General features: G+C 40.9%; 1 long non-coding RNA gene across 1 annotated transcript in view; it reads left to right on the plus strand.

Moving 5' to 3' along the window:
- Positions 1–19,884, plus strand: part of LOC112654570 (uncharacterized) — a 52,679-nt gene extending 32,795 nt beyond the window's left edge. Inside the window, exons 2-3 of the long non-coding RNA XR_003133116.3 lie at positions 14,692–14,822; positions 19,536–19,884. This is a non-coding gene — a long non-coding RNA (uncharacterized LOC112654570). The remainder of the gene's footprint in view (positions 1–14,691; positions 14,823–19,535) is intronic.
- Positions 19,885–22,054: the final 2,170 nt, after the last annotated feature.

Here is a 22,054-nt window from a genome sequence, read left to right on the forward strand (position 1 = left end):
AGTACAGAATGCGGAGAATGCAGTGGGAGCTGTGAGACTGGCTGCAGAGATCCTCAGGATCTGCTGCTTGAGAACCTGGACACTGTTGAGAAGTTCTTGAAGAGCCAAGAACAGTGCCAGCAAGGCAGGCTCTTCTGAGCGCCAGCATCATCTCTGGCTCAGGTGTCCCCATAGAACACATTGCCTGGAATGATTTGCTTCACGGTAAAAGATCCCATAGTGCAGCAAGAACCTCCCAAATCCAAGTGGAGGAGAGGGAAAAACTGCCAAAATTCTTAGTTCTGACTGAATTGGCAGAAGTTGCACAAACTAGAAAACCCTAATGAAGAGAAACCTGTAGCATCTGATTTAAGGTTCAAATATGAATATGGTGCCTCATTTTCAAAGACGAAGACACTGCTTTGATATCTATTGAACAGAGGCATGGAGTTATTTCTTGGTAATACAGAGTGGATTTGTGCTAAATCTGCCTCTTCTTACCATGTTCCTATGGTACCACTACCATGTAGTGGTTGGCATGGATTGGCAGTTGGCAGCAAGAGACTTAGGGTCTATGACCCTGGGGAAGGACGATTACACCTGACAGCAATCGACCTCAGGGTCTAGGGAAACAGCATTAGCTCGCTGTCTTCATCGACTTAGCTAGTGCTATCAAAACCATACATATTTAAAGCTCAAAACACAAGTACTATGGGCAAAAAAATGTCTTTTAATCTAGTAAGATTTGTGGAAAGTTTTATCTAATAACTAGAAAAAATCAAACAGAAGTAATGTTACATTTTGCTTAATGGGAAGTTAAACATTGCAAATAGGATATGTTTTCCTGGCACATTTTTATTAATTTTTATCCGCATATGCAACCACAGACCGAGTAATTGTAAGCTTTGCTAGCTTGCATTTTTAGAACTCTAACAAGGAAGACTATTATTATTTTGCTTTCATTCAAACATCATAATTTTTCAGGCTAAACTTAAAATTTTATGGAAAAAGGTTTATAGTAGGCTATTGATAATTCATGCCCAAAGCAGCCTTAAAAGCACTAGACTATTTGAAAGTCTATCTTCTGAATTTTCCCCCCAAAGCTTGTCTAGAATTATCAGCACAAAGAATCCCCCATGTTCAAAAGCTTTAAGATGAAAATACTTAGTACCCATTTATAAGTCATTGAGGGGCACCTTGGTGGTTCAGTCAATTAAGCATCTGCCTTTGGCTCAGGTCATGATCCCAGGGTCCTGGGGTTGAGCCCCACATTGGGCTCCCTGCTCATTGGGGCATCTGCTTCCCCCTCTCCCTCTGCTCATGCTCTCTCTCATTGTCTCCCTCTTTCAAACAGATAAAAACTTTAAAAAGTAAGTGATTGGATTTTCTTTATCTTGTAGACTTCTGGAATGGTGATAGAACTTGTGAACAGCAGTTAGTTAGCCTCTCACAGGCAGTTGAACATCCTGCTGGGGTCCCAGTACTGGGAAAATGCCCACTGACAACAGCAATTGCTGCGTTCGTGACTTGTCTAACTCAACTACTTGTCCTCTGGGATAAGCTCGGAAAAACTCAATTGGTTGTCCTCTGGGATAACCTTGGAAAAAATGCACGACCTGTCCAAACCATTTTGCTAGATGGAATTCTAAAGTGGGCTCTGAGACACGTCCTCCCTGCTCTCCTCCAACAGGTGGACATTTCCTATACAACCTCTTCTGCTTGATGGTGGGCAGCACCTGTGAATATGATGGGCTAGTCACTTCCATGATTCTTTTATGCTATGTAAGACCTTGTGTTAGAAGTCTGGAGGGAGAGATGGAAAGCCAGAAAGGCTCTGTCCTACTGGCCTCGAAGATGCAATCTGCCACAATGTAGGGAAGGCCGTATGGCAGCAAACCATGGGTAGCCTCCAGGAGCTGAGAATGGGCCTCAGGTAGAAGTCAGAAATCAAAAGAGTACCTCAGTCCTGTAACCACAAGGAGCTGAACTCGGCCAACAACCAAGAAGCTTAGAACACCCTCGACCTCAGATGAAGTCCCAATCTGGCTGACAGTTTGCAGTTTTGTGAGACCATAAACAGAGGGCCAAACAGAAATGTGCTGGAGTCCTGACCCTCGGAAATTCTGTTAATAAAGGGGTCTTCTGTTAAGCTGCTAAGTTTGTGATGATTTGTTACGCAGCAATGGAAAACGAATACAAATCATTCTTACCTAGAAATCCAAATTCTATCATGTATTCTGAAAGTTTTCAGGTTACATATGGCATAATGTGGGGCACCATCAGATAGGCTACCTAAGATGAAATCTCGTTTAAACAAAATATTATTGGATGTTAGTCATCATGTTATCTAAGGAAATAGGAAGTTGAATACCTAAAGCAGAACAATATGAGCATGGCACAGCATTTCGTAAAGCAGGACACTGATAATCTCCATCGATTTGAGAGCTGAGTGAAATACTTTATTTTGGACTTTGTTGCAAGTTATTTTTTAATGGAAAAGAGAGAAGTGGAGATTTAGAAGGGGAAGACCTCCTCATGTTGAGGATGAAATAATAGGAAAGATGTGCCTTTCAAGCAACTCTAAAGAAGATGATGATTCTCATGCACAAAGACCTGGGGACAGGCTGGATGCTTGAGTTCTAGAGAGGGAGCTTGGCGAATATGGCCTCCGGTTTTTTTTTTTTTTTTTTGTGTGTGTGTGTGTGTGTGTGTGTTTAATCATTCTCCGGTCTGGGCTCTGGGAAGGAGTTAAACCTTTATAAACATCTGTGCTCAGATGGGGAGGAGACCAGAGGAAAATCAGAAATGTGTTCACCTAAGTTCTTGGTAAAATACATTCACAAGATGTTATCCAACAGTTTCTGTCTTGAACACATCAATGTTCCTTTCATGGTGAGTGAGTCACCACCACCTGCAGCGTATGAACGCTTGTCTAGTCTACTACCATCTTAGGTAATTAACTATCCTGTCAAGGCCTCAGTTTTCCTTCCTGTGAAGTATGGAATGACCACACTTACTTATGCTGCTCCCACAGATAATGGAGCCAACAGTGAAGGCATGGGTGGTGAGTAGATAGGAAAAGAGTTGATCTGATTGATGGCCAGTGAGAAGTTAAAGGAAGCACCCACATTGCAGAAGTTGAACTTTGTATTTTGGCTGAGGAAACCATAAAGAGTCGAATGAGCAGACAACACTTTTTGTAGGGAATAGTGCAAATAGAAAACAAGTGTTGGGTGATGATAGCGGAGTAGTGGCAAGATGTGACTCAGCAAATTGCAGACAGGAAATGGGTTTCCTCCAGGTGACAATGTCTTTATCTGATGGTAGATAGTGTTGGCAGAGGGGAAGAAGGCTCACTGGGGACATGAGGAAGGAATTGCTGCCATCAGTAAATATTTTGGTGACAGGGTCCTGTGGATACTTGTAAGGAAGGAAAGGTGAAGAAGTCGGGGCCACAGTCCAGTCATTAGAGAAGTACTCATTGTTTTGAAAAAAGAAAATGGTAATAATAAATGGAGATCTGCAAAGAGGACTAGAAACATGGAAAAAATATGCTGTGATAATACTAGTTTGAGTCCCTAGTGCTGGACCTATTTTCCAATGAGAAGATGGAGGTAATCTCAGGAGAAAATCAGCAGGGTAAATGAAAAGAATTTGGTCAGTGTGGAAGGTTGCTTAATTAGTATTTGCTAGCTGACTTTCCAAAGGACAAAGAATGTGGGTACGGCTTTTATAAGCAGTTAGGAAGGCAGGGCACGGTTGTGCTGAAGACAGGCTATGTGGTCAACTCTGCACACTTGGCCTTCTTCTACTCCTGGCTGCTTGCCTTTTTGGTAGGTAGATAAGACCTCAAAGCCCAATTATTTTGCGAGTCATAGAAACGCATATAAAAGTCTGTTGAAGAGGAGGTCGTAATGTTAAAAATGAGGCGTGTGGATAGAATTTATCCATGTCAGTATCATCCTCCATCATTGTCATTGGAAATTAGCTCTACTCTCTTTAGTAAGGAAGATGCATAGAAAAAGTCAAACCAGACTGCACTACACATATCAGATATAAAGGATGTTACACAATACCCAGTTTTGGTCATTCTGACAACATTTTCTTGACTCCCGAATAGGAGATAAAGAGAATCTTCCAAATACAGATTCATTAAAAAGTAGAATAAAAAGTTATGACATTCCAAAAAAGAGTGGGATTTTAGAGACAATTTTAGTCTAGTGCAAGTATTTAAAGTACTTTGAAAGCCAGGGATGATATTTTTTTTTTTTTTAAAGAGGTGAGGCAAGGAATGGAGACTATACATTACATATATCCATGAATGTAAACAGTTGCAGGGCATATTTCAAATTCCTGTAAGATATTGTGTTGTTGAGCAAACTTATTCATTTACTCTGTTGCATTTCTTTCAGTTTGACCAACCATTCGTCCTTATCCCAAGAAGTACTCTCATGACCAGAACACCGCCTTCATGACTATCTTAAAATGTCATGGCCTCCATTTTGACCAGCCTCAGACCTGGGCCAGTCATGCCATGTGCTTTCCCTTCTCTCCCTCCCGTCCCATAGAACATAGTGGAGAAAGACTCCAATCTGTGAGATGCTAGCTGACTCTAATTCCATATCCCTAAATGGGCTCTTCATGGATGCACAATGTCCTCTTTTTTAAGTTACTTTAAAGTTCCCTAGCTCATGTCTGAGAAAGGCTATTCTCAAACTCTCATGTAGCTCAGGTCCTCAGCCCCACCTCCGTATCTCCAATATCAGCAGAAGACTTGTGTTCCTTACAGGTGTCATGTACTAACTAGATGGACGTTGGCTGTTAATGTCAAAGCTGTCAGGAAGTTTGAACATCGTCTTGTCTAGCTCCTCAATTTACAGATAAAGAAACTATGGGTTAATTCCCTAGGTAACATGGAACACTATTCCAACAGGTTATAGGAATTTATAGGATTCCATCAAAAAGCTGTTGTCTTGACCTGGTAATTCACTTTCTGTACCACCCCTTAAATAGAGAAAATAGCAATAGACCAGATTTCTTCCCTGCTCCCTAACTTTTTTCCTAAAAAAAAAAAAAAAAAAAAAAAAAAATCACAATGTTATCTCTAATATCTTGAGTCCCAAGTCCTGCTTCTCAAATTTACTTTGCTGGTTGGTTGCTTCGAGGTGATTAAATTGCATTCTAAAAATCATCCTCTTGAAAATGCTTTCTACTGCCATGTACTATAGTTCTGAAAGGAGAGAGTTTAAAAGTGTTTTTGGGGTGCCTGGGTGGCTCAGTCGGTTAAGAGTCCAACTCTTGTCTTGCTCAGCCATGATCTCAGAGTGGTGAGATTGAGCTGGCATCTGGCTCTGTGCTCCGCAGGGAGTCTGCTTGAGGTTCTCTCTCTCCCTCTGCTCCTCTTCCACTCTCTCTCTTTTTCTCTTGCTCTCTAAAATAAATAAATAAATCCTAAAAAAAATAGAAAAGTGCTTTTAAATATCTGAATATTGGCTATTAGGTAGAGGAATGTTTGCTCTCATCTGATTCCAAAAAGCAGAACTTGGGTCAGTGGGTAAAAGATACAGGGATGCCCATTTACGCTCAATATTCAATCAATTGGCAACTATTTCTGGCACCTACTATATACCAGGCATTATTCTAGAAGCTGGGAATACAGTGGTAATAATATACAGCCTCTCCTTTCTTGGGGCTTATTTTCTGTGCTGCATCAGATAATCAATGAAAACCCACATCGATCTGTATCTTAATGTCGAGTGACAAGAAGCAATAAGAAGAAAAATAAAGATGGGTAGGTGAGGAGAGTGTGACCGGCAAGCCTCTCCGACAAGGTGACATTCAAGCAGATACCTCAGTGTAGTTAGGGAGCAGGTCATGCAAAGGCCTGCAGGGATGTTGTTCCCGTCAAGCACTGGGAGGGGCAAGTAGTCTTAATTTGGGAACACAAGAAATTGGCTTCTTTGTGATTTTGTGGATCCACCATCCTAGAATTGTTTAGTGTCTGGATTACCTTCCAGGGAGTTTAAGAAGATACTCCCACATTAGTAGGTGATGGAAACTAGTCAACCTTGAGACTTTTTTTCCAGCCTTCAGATTCTGTATGTTTACCTGATAAAACCATATGGCTTAGAACTTAAAATAAGAAAAATTTAGGAGAAGAAAAGATGCAAAAATGTCTTTGGGAGATGTGAACAATAAAACTATAGGTTGGAGACTATTTACGTATGACCTTGCTCCTTGTTGACATTCACATTTGGGGATCAAATACAGCTAAATATAAAATAGGATGGGGGCGTGATGAATCAGAAGTTAAAGTAATTTAGGTCATTCAGTTACGCACAGATGCATAACTACTCGCCAAATGATTCAGAAGTCATAGGAAATGACTTATAAGGGCTGATACCGAGCTTTGTATGGGAAGTAATTTTATAAGAAACAATTGTTTATAACTCCTGCATGATGCATCATTTTAAATTAGAAAACCAGAAATGGTTGAAGAAGTATTTATAAATTTCTTTGAGCTCTTCTAAGGCAAGTGTTGCCACAGATTTTCATTTTTATTTCAAATTTTTCCTTTAATTTTTTAAAAGCCAGGCAGCACATAAAGATACTTAGAATCACAATTTATTTATACCGTTGGAGCCTAAAAAAAATGGACTGATTTATGTTTTTGTGTGTGAGCCTGAGTAAAAGAAATATATTTTAAAAATTAAATTGAAGAATGTTGATTATTTCCTAGAAAACTTCTAGAATTGTAACATTTTATCTTTTGGAGTAGAAAGTGCATGCCATAAGTGATAGGTAAAAATGTGAGCATATTTCAGCATCAGAACTTGGCATTAAAAATAGCCTTACATGGACAATATTTGTACCTCATGTCTGAACTTGAATCAAGTAGTTTTGCAAACCAGCAGGAGCTCCATTGTTTTATGCAGATGTACCATCTTTCTCCCTCCAACTCGAACACCCATCAAAATCAGTGAAAACTATGCATAGAAATTAGGAAGTGCACACAGTGGGAGGGAGAATAGAGACCAGTAGACATTACAGAGGAGGAAAATTGAGGGCCGAAAGTGTAAAATATTTGTGAAGCATCACATTGTCAGTCAAAAGAAAGTGCCAGGAATTGAACACACAAGTTTCTCGTCTCTGGGCCAAGTCCAAGCTAATTCTCCCCCTTAACTGACATTTATGGAGAACAGATGTGGTGCCACTGTAGTGTATGTGAAATTAGTTCTGCTTACTTCTTTTCTGAACACATATGTGTATTACACATGTATATTTAGCTAAAGAAGGACCATATCTTGCCAAGTTCTCATCCAACATATTTTTCTAGTAGCTTAGGGGATGACTAGAAGAACTTGGGAATGAGGCCAAGGGATGATAAATGAGAGGGGTCAGGCCAAAATGGAGGTGGGGAGATGTCATGCTTTTAACACGCATGGTTGATGGCATTGTTCCTGCTCTGCCTTTGTGTTTTCAAATGAGGGTATTGCCAGGGAGACCAATGAACCTGAATTGTATGAAATGTAAAAGATTACAGAAGAGAAACAGCTGCTCAAAGCCAAGTTTGCTTTCAGGGCATGTCTTTCATGGAGACCACAGGCCTTCAATCTAATGAAGAGTGAGAATAATTTGAACAGTGAGTGAAATCAAACAATTAACAGAGCCACATGGGGCCTGGCGTTACGGTTTAGGGAAGCATCCTGTACTTAGGGTTAGCAATTCACAAAATGATACGTATGCATCCCACGCCTCATTTGTGTAGGCTTGTGTCTTGTGTCCTAACGCTGGCGTGGGTATAGGAGGGGAAAACTCATGTTGAGAATCCATCTCAAATTCATCCACAGTAAATGGCACTTAGATACCATTGGCAGATTGAAGCTGTGGGTAATCTAAAGAATGTTTGTCATGTTTGCAAGGAATTTCTGACCTCCTAGCATTTGCACAGGCTGTTCCCTCTGGAAAGAAAACTTGTGCATTCAACCTACATTGGCAAACCCTTGGTTCCTTTCAGATGCTGCTCTGGACATTTCTCCTAGAAAGCCTTCTCTGGGCCCCACACCGGGTCAAGGGTCCTGTCCTTGTCTGTATGTAGCTCTTACTGTACTTACTGCAGTTCTTGTTGATGTCCTTGAAGACAGGAATGACTATAACCTGACATGCTGGCAGTTTTGGTGGCCTCCAAACCTGGACGTCTTCAGATTTGCTGGAGCTCAGGGTCAAGGGGAGGAGGGGGGGAAAAATGAAAGTTATTTGAAGGGGTCAGATTATGGAGGATCTCAAAAAACTCACATAAGGACTTTGGTTATCATCCAAACATCTACTCAGTGTAAAGCAGAGCTCATCAACATCCTAAAGCATGTAGTAATTTAGCCGAAGCAGAAATAAAAAAAAACAAAATCAAGTGATTAAAAATATATTTCATAGCAGATATCAGAAACTCATGGGGCCCCATTTAGTTCTATTGGCACTTTATCTTTCCAGGCATATGCTCTGACATTTTATGGGACAGGAGCCAGCTGTTGTTCCTTCTCATAAAATGGACCCTTCGGTGCTTGAGAGATGGAGACTGTGGTGCTGAGGTGTGTACTCGCTCTGCAGAGCAACCTGTCCTGTCATTTTGTTCTTCTCTGCGTGTTCCGGGAGCAGAGGACTCCGAGGCAGGGGGCACCGTTTCCCTTAAGTGTTCTCTCGGCCTCGCCCCTGCCAGCACCTTCTTCTGGACTCAACCATCTGCACTCGGGGGCTCACTTCGCTGAATGCTGACAACTCTCCCTGTTCTCGGACAATATGAAAAATTGCAACTGAAAGGTTGTCCTTCTCTGCTTTAGGTTCGCCTATAAGAGTCACCATATGATTACCTTCTGGAAACTTTGTCATGGTTCTGTTTTAAAGAACAAAGACTTTTCTTTGTTTCTCTGACTTCGGGAATTCTCAGCCGGGTGTATCTCTTTTGTTTATAGCAATCTCAAATGGTAGGCAGTGCCACTTTGGTTTTAATTTTCGTAGGCCTTGTCATCTGGTCGGGTAGGTTTTGTAGGCAGCCAATTATGGCCAGCTCTATAATTTCCTTCTTGCTACTGTGGCTTAGGACCATTGAATTAGCCATAAATCTTAGCATGCCCTTTAGATGACAACGTAAAACAACAGTACAGTTGGTGGGAACAATAGCCCATAAAGGGTAAGTAATACTGGAACCCTGCTGGCCTTGACATTCTGACAGAGCAGGATACCCTGAGGAAGCCCCAGTGGAGCCAACCTTTATTGGCCCGTGGACGGGAAAAGAATGGGAGAATGGCAAAGTCTGGAGGAGCCATTTCATACATGACAAGATACATTAGGGAGGAATAAATAAAGTCACTCTTGGCTTCAACTTGCAAAGTGACAGTCGAGATCACTTCATCTACGGCAAGTGTAGGGTGGAACTTACGCTTCGTTCTTTGATGATTTTGAAGAGAAGATAAAGTACCATATATGTAAATTAAAAAAAGCAGTTTGATCATCACATCTTGTAGAGCGTGAAGGCCAACTTGAGACTAACATACATAGTATTTTGAAAAAGGTTATTCTATAAAGTCTGCTTAACTTTGAACTTTAAGATAACTTTTAAATTAGCTTTGACTTCAAAAATATTTAAATGGGAGAACACATAAAATAGAGGTGGATAAAGATCCTTCTATGCATTTTATTGAACTAATTTTTTTCCCCACTTAAGAGTCTTAGGAGAATAATTAATTTTTTTGGCACCATTGTTACACACTATGTATAATCGATTCAATACTGTGTCAAATTGAGGTCCCAGTAGTAAGGGGAATACGTCTGTCTGCCTGTAGGTTAAACTTCCATCAGTGGACTTAGGCACCGAAGTGGATCATGTCCCTTGTGTTAGTTTCTTGTGACCGCTGTAACAAATTGTCACAAACGTAACAGGAATTTATTCTCTCACAGTTCTGGAGGCCAGAAGTCTGAAAGTGGGGCATTGGCAGAGCCAGTGGGGAGGACTCTTTCCTCGCCTCTCCAGCTGGTGGTGGCTCCTGGCATTCCTTAGCTTGCGGCAGCGTAACTAACCTCCGTCTTTGATCATATGACCTTTTCCCTCTGCCTGTCTGGGTCCTTTTCTGACTCTTGCAAGGACATTTTCCCTGGGTTTAGGGTTAACCCTAATCTGGTATGATTTCATCTTGTTCCTTAACTAATGATGTCTGCAGAGATCCCATTTCCAAGTAAGGGTACAGTATGAGGTTCTGGGTGGGCAAGAATTTTGAGGGTGATAGTGTTCAGCCCATCATAATAATCATGAATTAAATCTGTCAAAAGGTAAATTAGAATCATTTGGCGTGCTCTAGACTTACAGGACTCTAGGTCGTTGCCTAATAAATGTTTATCCCGTCACACTTGAGGGGTTCTCGGGATAAGGAGGAAAATCAATGTTGGAGTGCAAATATTAAAAACATTAGAAAGTAATAGATACCTCACATTTCTAAAATTAGACCAGAACTTATTCATAAAGAGATCACATTCACCTATTTTTCTTTTCTATTGACTTTTTGGTGGATCCTCATGTGAATTCTTTAATTCTGATCTTACCAAAAATTTGGAGCAGATATCTGAGGTCTTTTTCTGTACTAAAGTAGATATAGTAGAAGAATGACCCGGTGCAGATTTGAGCTTATACTTATGTCTGACTATCTGAATGTCTTTCAACACAATTATCAGAGTAGATATAGCTATTTCTACAGTTCTTAAATACTATATTTTATTCATTAATACAGTTGGAATAGCACACTAGTATTTTCTAACGTTGATATTTAAAAAGAATTTTGTAATTCTTTCTTTCTTTTTTTTTTGTAATTCTTTCTTATAAGTGTGCTACACAATGTACAAAGTCATGAGTATATTTTCTAAGGATGGATGTTGGTAATTTCAAATTGCCCCGTAGTTTGTTGGTGCAGTCTGTGTGCGTCATCGAGACCCTTATGAAGTCAAGAACGTGTGATCTGAGAGTTTCCTTTCTTACTCATTTTTATCTCTTCACTTACCTGTTGTTCTCAGTTGGTTCCATTGAATTAGAACTGATCCACATGGGTGGTCTTGAGATAATTGAGAATTGTGCAGTTAACGAAACAGAACATCGTTTTCAGTTCTATTCTGGTGAATTGTAGTAGACTGTGTGCGAATGTGTGTAAGGATAGGTCATTGTCTATACTGTATTTCTCACAGTGTCAGAATATTTCTCAGACATCAGAACTGAATACATTAATTATTCCTAGATACTGAGTTTAGGTACAGGCCTGTACCTAAAATAAATGTCCGTATTTCTATAAAACTGTCAAACTCCTTTGCTCCCTATCTATGAATGGAAGGGGTGGTGAGCTCTGCGTGCCTCGTGTACATTCTGGTATCCTCTACAGTGCTGAGCATAAGACCTTTGTGACAAATGTACATTCTTTCAATACTTGATGAATGAAAATCAGAAACGTCATTTTAGACAGAGCAAGCACACACAGACATCAATGGGTAGTGATGACCTTGAAATCTCCAAGAAAAGGAGCCTCTCATTCAGTCTCCTAAATTTAAGCAGTGAGGAAAAAAGTCAGTGGTTGGCTCAGAGCTCTGTTTTAGGCATACGATTACCAGGACTTGCATCCAGTTGCAGGACAGCATATTGGACTCCCAGAAAAAGCACCTATTGTCTGCAAGTGGGCGATTTCTGGTCCCGGGTGCACTTTCTCTTGACGTTTTCTTGGGGGGAGAAAGACCACTGCAGAGGCCGGGCCCCCACTCCTGCTATGGGTCTTGGAGGGCAGCTCTGCTGTGCTGAGGACTTCAGCACCTTGCATCCTCCCCCCATCCCAGCAGTCCTCCCCGGTGCAGCCCAAGGGGGTCTACTTGGGGCAGCCAGCTCTGTGAGGCCAGGTGCCAACCGGGCTCCATCCCAGTGGCGAGAACTTTGTGTTTAGGAGCTGGGTCCTAGGTCGCCAGGGCACATCCGGAGGCTGGGGAGGCTGTGGTGTGGCACGGAGGGGCCCGAATCCAGGCGGCCTATCTCCCCGCCGGTGCCAGAGAGCCTAGGGAAGACCCAGTTTGGTATGGTGGGTGTGCTGTCAGAAGCCCTGGTCAGGGAGTTAGACCAGGGGGCAGCGACCGTTCTGATCCTTCTCTTTAGTAGCAGTGATTGCTCTAGACTTCGGGTTTGGGTCCTGAAGGCCAGAGCCTGCGGCTAAGGGAGGTAGAGTCTGCGTTTCTGCGATGCTACATTTGCCTTGTGACAGGCCCTGGGTTGCCTCACAAGAGGTGGATCCACCACCTGGAAGGAGGAGCTGATTCCTGCTTCACGGTGGAGTTCCTCGTGTAACAGAAACAGGGACACACCTCACTCAAATTGTGTTTTCTCTGCAGCGGGCCTGCTTGCCTGACCTGACGGCAGGATGTAGACGCCGCCGTCGGTGGCCGATCGGCACTGGAAGGGGGTCCAGAGCAGCCACCTCTTTGCCCCACTTGGCTCCCTTTGACCCCCTTTGTCTCCGGATCCCTTGGCTGCCGGTGTCCCAGCTGCAGGAGGGGAGCCTCCGCGCTTGGTTACGTGGCCCCTGCTGGCGCTGAGCCTGGGCTGTTCACACCCCTGCGGGCCTCGGCCCACTCTGAGCCCACTCAGGCGCGCTCTTCTTTCCGGTTTTATCATCAGTGTATTGGAAGATCATAGGCAGTAAGGACCACCGAAAGTCGGACTCTCTAGACACTGTGATGCTAAGAGGCAAACAGGCTCTAACCTCACCATTTCTAATAGTATAGGAGCTTGGCTTTATTTAGTAACATGTTTCCTTCATTACAACATTTATTTGTAATTTTTTAAACTTTTTTTTTTAATATTTTACTTATTTATGAGAGATGGAGACGGAGACAGACAGGGAGAAACCCAAGCAGACTCCCCCGCCTGAGCGGAGAGCCTGATGCAGGCTCCATCCTGGGACTCGAGGATCATGACCTGAGCTGAAGGCAGACGCTTACCCGACTGAGCCACCCGGGGCCCCACGACATTTTATTTTTATATAGTGAGTATCCCTCACTTTTCAAAAGATCGCATTAGGCCACTTTGCTTTTATGAAAGATCTACATTGGTACCTGTTTTCGTTAACTGAAAGAAACCTGAAGAGGATTTTTTGCTTTTATGAAAAAGGCTCAGAGTGAAAGCAGCGCTCAGCACTGGTTCCCCGGGGAGCCCTGATGGAGGCAGCAAGCGCCCCGGTGGCAGTGAATGTGGCCCTGCTCCCCTGGGAATTAGGCTCAGCCGCCAGCTGCCAATTGTGTGTGCGAGCATCTGGGCTCTGCCTCCGCTGATTTTGTGCATCCCTTCGCAGGAGGTCTCCTAAGGTGTCAGAAGAGCTTAAGACAGGTTATACTTTTTGAATCTGGCAACACTCAAAACATTCTCTGCCTTTCCTTCTTTGCTTCCTGTCATTTTGGTTTATGAGGGCCTTCCCTGGAGGACTCTACCCCCGGAGAGGGGCAGAAACCAGCGTTAGGCCAATGCCAGGTAAGCCACGTGGTTTCATCTTGTGCGCTCGATGTGGATATCCTTGTCATTAAAATAACGTATTAATTGAATTTAACATTGTTGTGTTTGTAAATGTTCTTTGGGACTTTGTACCAGTTCGGGATAAGGGGGAAATGTTGAAGATGGGGCCTCGTAGTGACCCTGAGAGTGGGTTGGTGACTGCAGCAGTCACTGCCTAGATAGATAACATCGGCGTGTGGACAAAGGGCAAATGCAAATCGAGAGAGAGAGAGAGAGAGAGAGAGAGAGAAAACCAATCACAGGAAGGAAGAAATATTTATGCAGAAATATTTAGAAATCAGAGGACTATGTTATATTGAAATAAACTTGTATCTTAACATCAAGAAAATTTAAAATAATGTGACAAATTTCCTTGTGATCCATACACAGTCACATTACTAAGCTCATATAACAGAGTTAAGCAAAAATACCTAAAGACCTGGAAAAGACCATCTAATTGCAGGTTATCTGCGATCAAATCCCTGTCCGCTCATGATCCCGCATAATTCAGGAAAGACTTATTCCCTACCACATACAACAGCTGGAAAGGGTGATACAGATTAAGGAAATCATTGCGGATCCCAGAAGATTTACACTTTGAAGATAAAATGAGCAAAAAATACCTCAAGTACTAAGCGGAGCATCATAAGCACACAAGACACGCAAATACAATCTTCCTTAACTTCCAAGTAAGATTAAGTCAGTTCTGGTTAGGGATCAAAAAGGACTTCATGATGGGCCATAGCTCCCCTCCCCACCACCACGTTCAGACACAGAGAAGTAATTATTGCCGAGAAACATACAGAAACATATATAACCTCACTAATAACCGAAGGAATATGAGTTAAATGCAGTGGGAAGAATTTGTTTTAAATTCCCAAGTTTATCTCTCCCTCTGTCAGGCTTGTGGCTCAGTAAGGCCCACCTTGGCCACCTATAGAAGATCGGAGCCCACATCACTCTCTTTTCCCTGCCTCGACTTACTTTCTTCATAATCCTAACACAGTAGGGAATTGTCCCTACACAGACCACGTATTACATCCTACACTACATGTACACTATATGTATTTTAAATATATAGTATTTTACATGATTTATATTGAATACAAAATAAATACAATTTTGAATAAAATACAATTTTGTTTGTTCCACAGATAAAACATGTAAACCAGGAAATGACAAATGTCGACCTCATCTGTGAAATGTGAGCTTGAGAAAGGGAAGGAGTCCGGTGTACTCCTGTTCACTGCCATATCCTCAGCTCCCAGAGCAAACCTAGTAGAAGGTAGGTGCTTAATAAATTTCTGGAATGAACGAAAAAAACAAATGGCTTAAAGCAAGTCTTCCATTTTTTCCGTCCACACGGAGAGCCAAGAGATCATAAGATCTCCAGATTAGAAATCCAATTAGTGGGGAATGGATTCGTGCTTAGGTCTCTGGCATTTTCTAAGCCCTAATTCTCAGAACAAGAGCACGGAGGGTTCTTGGGCAGTGAGAAGTAATAAAATGATCCTTGCTTCTCTCTCAGTATTCCTCCTTAAGCACATGTCACCTCAGAAACCTTACAGTGAGGAAGCGCTGCCCGCAGAAGGGGTTCAGGCCTTCCCAGTGCCCCCAAGACCCCAGTGCAGCCGGGAAAGCCTCCACCCCTGACAACAATAGGATACCTTGCCCAACAGCAAACCGGCTACGGTTAACAAGGCCCGAGCGTGAGCCCGCAGACAGCTAGTGGGAGTGACTTGGCCTGAAGTTTTAAATCGTTTTGTGACATTTAACCAATGTCAATATTTTTCGTTTTAGAAATTCCTTTTTGGGGAATGCGTACTTGTCAGTAGCCTGAGACGGCAGTGTGTGAAGTGGTTATAGGCATAGACTTTGTAGGTCAGAGCAGTCGAGGCCACACCCTGCCTTCTGCACGCACCCGTTGGCGTTGGGCAAGTGACCTACCCCCCTCTAGGCTGTTCCTGCCTCACGTATAGAATGGGCCTCACGAGAGTGAGGGCTCAGGGAGGTAATGCAGGTATTTAACACCGTGACTGGCACGGAGGAAGCAGTGAGTAAATGATGGCAAGTATGATTGTTAGACATGCACAGAGAGATTAATTTCAGCATTATTTGTCGTTGTGGAAAATTAGAATCAAACTGAATATCAAGAAATAGGGAACAGGGTAAATACCTTTTGTCATTCATGCTATGCACAACTATAGAGCAGTTAATAAGAATATATATATGTTTAAAAGATTTTATTTATTTGTTCATGAGAGATGCAGAGAGAGAGGCAGAGACAGAGGCAGAGGGAGAAGCAGGCTCCATGCAGGGAGCCCGATGCGGGACTCGATCCCCGGACCACAGGGTCATGACCTGAGCCAAAGGCAGATGCTCAACTGCTGAGCCACCCAGTGCCCCTAATTATTTTAAAAATCCTTTTGTATTTTCCAAATTTTAGGCGCTAGGTATATATTAATTTTGATAAAAGAAAAATATGAATAGGTCAAAGTAATAAAAAAAAAGCCTTTTTAAAGGAGGTGGTGTGGAGAGACTGATAGGAATGAACATGGAAAACCCAGAAAAGTTGGGAATCCCAGGTGTGTCTGGCCAATCAGAGGAGTCTTGTGTGACTCAAGCAGCGTGTAAGTAGAGGCAAAGTGGCTTTGAGTTTCTAGATCAAGTTTATGCACAAACAGTTGAGTTGGCAAATATTTTCAAGGAGAAGAGTACATTTCTCTGAGATTCATCCGACACAGGATAAAGAGATACGACTTTCACTTTGTCTGTCCTGGGTTTGAGGTGTCAGGATGACATAGATAACATTTATAAGGAAAGTGGAACTATGGGGATGGTAGCTTTTGCTAAAGAGGAACAACCGAAGCTACTGTGGAGATGCAGTGAGTGAGTACAATCTCTCCGAATGAAGGAGAAATGCAGTCTTGGTGAAAACATCAGCATTTAGGGGAAATGAAAAGGAAAATGAATCAGAGAAGGAAACCCAAAAATGTCTTTCGCGGGAGCAAGAAAGATACTGTATTCCAGAAAATAAGGAAAACCTAATATGCTGTTGAGAGGCCAAGGAGGGCAAAGAGTGAGAAAAGGTAATTGGACTTGGTGCTAAGGATTTATCCACAATTTCAGAAAATCGGTGGCAGGAGAAGCCAGATTGTGAACTGTGAAGAGTGTGTGGATGTGAATCAAGGTTAGGAGGAGACTACTTTCAAGAGGTTTGATGATTGGGAAGGTGATTTCTATGGTGAAGGGATGAGGGTGTGAGGTACAGGGAAATAAATCAGCAGTAAAGAAGCGTATGAGGGAGAGAGGCAGAAAGGGCTGGAACAAATCCCAGGGATGTTCAGAGTGGGGCCAAAAGTGAATAGCGTGAGTGAACTTCGGCAACGAGGAGAGGTATTACCTCTTCCCCCTCTGATGGCAAAGCCAACAAGAGGATCTCTGATACCCAGTGGGGATTTATAGACACGGCGCGAGATGGGGAAAGCCAGGGAGCTTGTTTCCTTGGGTCTCCGTTGTACTGCTCACAGAGGCAATGAGGTCCCCTGCCTAGGATCAAAGATAACGGATGGGATTGGCTACCGAAGGATAGCAAAGGGCGTGTGAAAATCACGTGGGAGGAGGATGGACATCGTTCCACCCAGGGAGACGACACGGTGTCTAGGTAGCAGCGTGCCCATGTGATCTTGGAGCACTTGGGTTTTTCCCATTGAGGTTTGTCAGTGTCTCTGGCAGTTTTTAGGGGCCTGGGACCATGATCAAGAAATGAGATTAATAGGCAGCATGGGGGCGCCTGGGGGCTCAGTGCTTGAGCATCTGCCTTCGGCCCAGGTCATGACCCTGGGGTCCTGGGATCGAGTCTCACATTAGGCTCCCTGCATGGAGCCTGCTTCCCCCTCTGCCTGGGTCTCTGCTTCTCTCTGTGTCTCTCATCAATCAATAAATAAAATCTTTAAAAAAATAGGCAGCATGCATGTAGTGACCTGCAGTTTATAAAGTGCATTTACACATGTTTTCTCACGTAACGTAAACTGGTAGTTAGATTTCAATCAAGACTGGCACTGTGCGAAGTGGGAAATTTCCTGTCCTGCTAGCGATTTTAAATTGTTTCCCCCAAATGCACAGAGAAGCCAATGAAATGATGCCAGGGATGAGGAGACTAGGGATCATGATGAGATTAAAGGGCATATTCTGTAGCAACAGCAGGAAGCGTGGGAAGTTAAGATTTTGTGGTCACAGAGAATTGCATTTTGTTTTATGACATATATTACAGAAAAAAATCTCCCAAACTTATAGCTGGCTAACTCAAAGGAAAAAAAAAAAGACTTCTTTCATTGATTTCTGCAGATATTTTATCATATAATAAATTTGTATGATTAGATTTATATTTAGGCTCTGAAATATTAAAATGTAAAATAAAATGTTAAAATTTTTCTTTTATATAATAACCTAATATTTCTGGCTTCTCTTTGATCAAACAAATCTATAGCTATATCTTTATTTGAATACATCTATGTCTATAGTTATGTCTGTCTGTATCTCTATCTATATACCTATTTTTAATTGATTGATCTTACATTAAACCTATTAACATTACATTAAACATTAACTTAGCTGATTTTTTATTGTCTATAGCATTCATATCCAGAAATAAAGTGTGCATTCTTTACTTCTCCAAATAAAAAAGAAAAATCCCTTAATATTTCAAATCATATGACTCATATTTGATGTGTGTTTTCTTAAAAATCTGGATATCTTATTCTTGGAATAATTCTAATAAATTGTTTTATTTTCTTTTAAAAATATTTTATTTATTTATTTGAGAGAGAGAGAGCGTGAAGGGGAGGGAGGAGCAGAAGAACAGAGAGAACCGGACTCCCCACTGAGCAGGGAGCCCAACATGGGGCTCAATCCCAGAACTCTGAGATCATGACCTGAGCCAAAGGCAGATGGTTAACCAGCTGAGCCACCGAGGTGCCCCTCTAATAATTTGTTTTAGTTGATTTGGGAGGTTTTACAGATAAAATTATAATTAAAAATGATTGCTTTTCTTTCCGTATTTACAGTATTTCTGTTCATTTTCTTTTATAACCAGAACTTTCATTTGTTCATTGATTGCAAAACCAGAATTTTAAGCACATGATTAATAAATTTAAGCTTCTATTTTTATTTAAAGGAAACACCTTTAAGATGCCATTTCAATATTTAACGTAGGTATTCTCTATCATGTTACTGAACATGGGGAATGATGTATTGGAATTTATCAGATAACTTTTCTGGCATAGTCCAGTATTTTTAGGAAGATTCTTCTAGCCAAGAAAAGCCCACAAGACCACCTGAGAGGAAAAACCTGAGTGACCTAGGCCTGCGTTTGTAGATCTGCCTCCTGACTATCAGTCTGCTGGCCCTTACTCGGTTTCCACCATCCATCTCATCAACAGTGATTCTCATGTTCTCTTTCCTCTTGGTACCAACTTTCTTGAGCACAATCTGCTATTGGCCGTTATCCCAGCTCTAATCAGCTGCCTTTATTCCCAGACTCTGCTGCCATTGTTTCCTCTTGCCTCCCCGCACTCAGAGACAAACACAGGCCAGCGACCTCTTCTCAAGGGCTCCTGGAACCCTCATGCCAGTCTTCTGCTCTCTGGGGCTTCTTGACAGGTCCTGGGCATGTCTCAGTCTGTTCCTAAATCTCTTCAGCATCTGCTAAATTTATTATATACATTTTTTCTTGTTGAACTAAAATGCTACCTAAAACTGCTTCTTCCTATTGGGAAATTTTTGCATCTCTGAGATAACCACACTTAGTTATAGTGGGTTATTTTATATCGTATAATTAAATTCTGTATATTAGTTCATCATTTTAAAAATAGATTTTTCACACCTATGTTCATAAGTGAGATAGAGTGTTTTGGCATTAAACAGATTTGAGTGTGAAAGACCACATTTGTTTTGTGAAATAAATTAAGTAATTTCAGACTTTTTTTTTTTTTTCTAGGCTTCTAAGTGGGAATTACAAGGAAATCATCAATTTGAAAGCCTGAATGAAAGATTTTTCTACAGGGCTTGTCAGGTTTAATTGACTTCCTTCCCCAACTGTGGTTGGGAGCAGTTCTTGGATGACTTTTTCACTTTGTCAGTGAAATAGTTTTTTGTAAGGTTTCCAGCTTAATTCTGGAGAGTTCATATTAAATTTTGCTAGAAATTTATCATTCTCATTTTGATTTCCCAATTTATTATATTTGTATTCATATTCTTTAAATTTTAAACCACAATTTTTTTAGAACTTTAGTTGAATTGCCTATTAAATAGTAAGAGAATGTAAATTAAAAAATTATTTTTAATAAAAATTTTTAACTGCATTTATTGTATTTACATTCAGTGTTTTCATTTTTTTCTCAATTCTGGATTTTTCTTCAATTTAGTTACTTTATTAGGAAATATTTTTAAACATTTACAGATATCTTTCTTTTAATTTACAAATTGATATATTGTAGTCAATGTATTAAAAGTAAGAATTAATATACCCATATTTATAAAGATTTTATTTACTTATTAGGGCACACACGTGCATGCATGCACCTATGAGTGAGGGGTGGGTAGAGAGAGAGGAAGAAGCAGACTTCCCACTTAGCAGGGAGCCCAACAGTGGGCTCAGTCCCAGGATTTCAGGATCTTGACCTGAGCTGAAAGCAGACACTTGACAGACTAAGCCACCCAGGTGCCCCAATATACCCATGTATTATATTTAGTTAACTTTTTTTGTGGTTTAGCGGTTGGTTATATCATGAATATAGATATACACTTGAAAATAAAATGTATATTGTATATATATTACAATAATATAAATAAAACTATAAGGTGTTCTTTTATAAATATATAGAGTATATATTTAATAAAGTATAAAATAAAGTAGCATTCATAATAACACCACACATTTTCTTCTTTGATGAGAATTGTTTAAAAATTGTATAAAATGTTATCAGACTTCGTGGGGTGAGGGACAAAAACCTGTAGCGGTACTGCAAATGGTGAACATGTCAATGTGCGAAGGCTCACGTTTTCTGCATCCTAACTATCAGTAATAAAATAGCAAATATCCACGAACCACACACTGGAAAAAAGGCTGAATTTTCTTTCTCTTCTATGGAAATGGTAGTAAAAAACTTTGCTATACTGGAAGGGTTCTCTGTCAAAGAAGTTCATCCATGAACACCTCCAACAAAGAAAGCTTTGGACCTAGATGGCTTCAATGGTAAATTTTACCAAACTAAAAGAAGAAATAATATCATTCATACACAATCTCTTCTAGAAAACACAAAATTCAACTTATTTAATGAGCTTAGCATTACCCTGATTCCAAAACCAAAGATATTACAAAAAAAAAGATATTACCAAAAAAAAAAAAAAGCTAAAGATCGTTACCTGTTATGATCACAGATGCAAACATCTTTAGCAAAATGCTAGCAAATCGAATTCAATAGTATACAATATAATGCAGCATGACTGATGGGTTTATATTGAGAATGCAGGACTAGTTAAACATTAAAGAAATCAATGACTATAATTTACATCAACAAACTAAAGAAGAGAAATCATATAATCAGAAGAGCATTTAACAAAATTTGACATCCGTTCATGAAAAACCTCTCAGCAAACTAGGAATAGCAAGGAACTTCCTCAATCTGACGAAGGGCCTTGTTATAGGAAGAGGAAATTTGGATACATAGAGAAAAAGCCGTGAGAGGACACAATGACAAGGCAGCTATGTGCAAGCCAAGGAAAGAGGCCTCAGAAGTCAGACCTCGGACACTGTGTTCTTGGACTTCTACCCTTCGGAGCTGTGAGAAATACCCTCCTCTGGCTCGTGTCATCTAGACTGTGGTACTGTGTTACGGCAGCCTGAGCAAACTAATACAGGCATTCACACACACACACACACACACACACACACACACACACAAAAACCAACAACCCCAAAACAAAAAAACCAAACAACAAACACAACAGCTAACGTCAGACTTAATGGTGAAAGATTGAATTACTAAAATTGAGAACAAAGCAAGGATGCCCTCTTTCATTGCTACTGTTCAAAATCATAGTGAAAGTCCTAGGCAGAGCAATAATGTAAGAAAAATCAATTAAGTAGTATATAAATTAGGAAGGGAGAAATGATACTCTCCTTATTTATACACTCCAGAATTATGTACATATTCCTAAGGAATCTGTAGAAAAGCCCTCATGACTAACAAGTGAGTTTAGAAAGGTCACAGGATACATGGTAAATGTACAAAAAAAATTATATTTCTATATATTAGCAATAATAATTGAAAACTGAATGAGAATGGTACCAAAAAACCTCCAAAAATATAGTGCCAAAAAATAAAATCCTTTGGTATAAATCTATCAAAATACATACAGAATCTGTATGCTGGAAAAACCACTAAAGACTGATAGAAAAAATTTTAAAAAGATGCAAATATATAGAAAGAAATCTATGTTTCTGGTTTGAAGATC

This window comes from Canis lupus, chromosome 15 (genome assembly GCF_003254725.2).
Source record: "Canis lupus dingo isolate Sandy chromosome 15, ASM325472v2, whole genome shotgun sequence".
Lineage (NCBI taxonomy): Eukaryota > Metazoa > Chordata > Mammalia > Carnivora > Canidae > Canis > Canis lupus.